The 829-nt window shown below is 40.4% G+C and overlaps 1 pseudogene; it reads right to left on the minus strand.

Annotated features, from left to right (window-relative positions):
• Nucleotides 1-494, minus strand: part of LOC116099926 — a 1,020-nt pseudogene extending 526 nt beyond the window's left edge.
• Nucleotides 495-829: the final 335 nt, after the last annotated feature.

Raw genomic sequence — 829 nt, forward strand, 5'->3', positions numbered from 1 at the left:
GAGGAGAAGGAGGAGGAGGAGGAGGAAGAGGAGGAGGAGGAGGAGGAGCAGGAGGAGGAGAAGGAGGAAGAGGAGGAGGAGAAGGAGGAGTTACATGTTACTTAACTGTACACCCTGTGATAATATTCCTGTTGAAAGTCGTAGTCCAAGTCAAATGATGAGCCTTACATCTCTGTGGTAGTTCATTTCACACCTGCTTTTCCTTAGTTCACTTTTGGATCTGTAGCCAGGTTAATATCTAAAACCTGGCCAGTGATCATTCTAATGTATTCTCCTACTACAGAAGCTCAGGCATTTCTTTCTTTAACATACTGAACAAGGGCAAAGCCCTTGTGTACAGAGCAAGCCACAATTTTGTGATACTTTGTAAAGATGGTCTCCCCATCAGACTTCTTGACCTCCAGAGTGTTGAGTTTCCCAATGAATACACAGGAATTCATAGATCGAGGATCTGTCCTGTTGATAACATTGCTGGCCATCTCCTTTGATGATAAGGTTTCTCACAATTCTGAAAATATAGCTGAAGATAAAAAAAATCTCACAAGAGAAAAGAGAGAGAGAAGAGACTGCCTCCTGTGGGTCTATGACAAGACACCGGAGCTACAACACCAAGGAGCCACAGGATGGTTAGCTCTATGTCACTCCACAAAATAAATAAATAAATAAATAAATAAATCTAGGATCATTCTTAATGTCTTGATTCATTCAATCATTTTTTAGAATTTGTATTCACTTTCTGGATTCATTTGACACTTACATGGATTTTATCGCTGACTTTCCCATGATAGAATATCTTTATCTATGCTTTCCACCTGGCAGCTGATTGAGT

Source organism: Mastomys coucha, unplaced genomic scaffold (genome assembly GCF_008632895.1).
Source record: "Mastomys coucha isolate ucsf_1 unplaced genomic scaffold, UCSF_Mcou_1 pScaffold20, whole genome shotgun sequence".
Classification (NCBI taxonomy): Eukaryota; Metazoa; Chordata; class Mammalia; order Rodentia; family Muridae; genus Mastomys; species Mastomys coucha.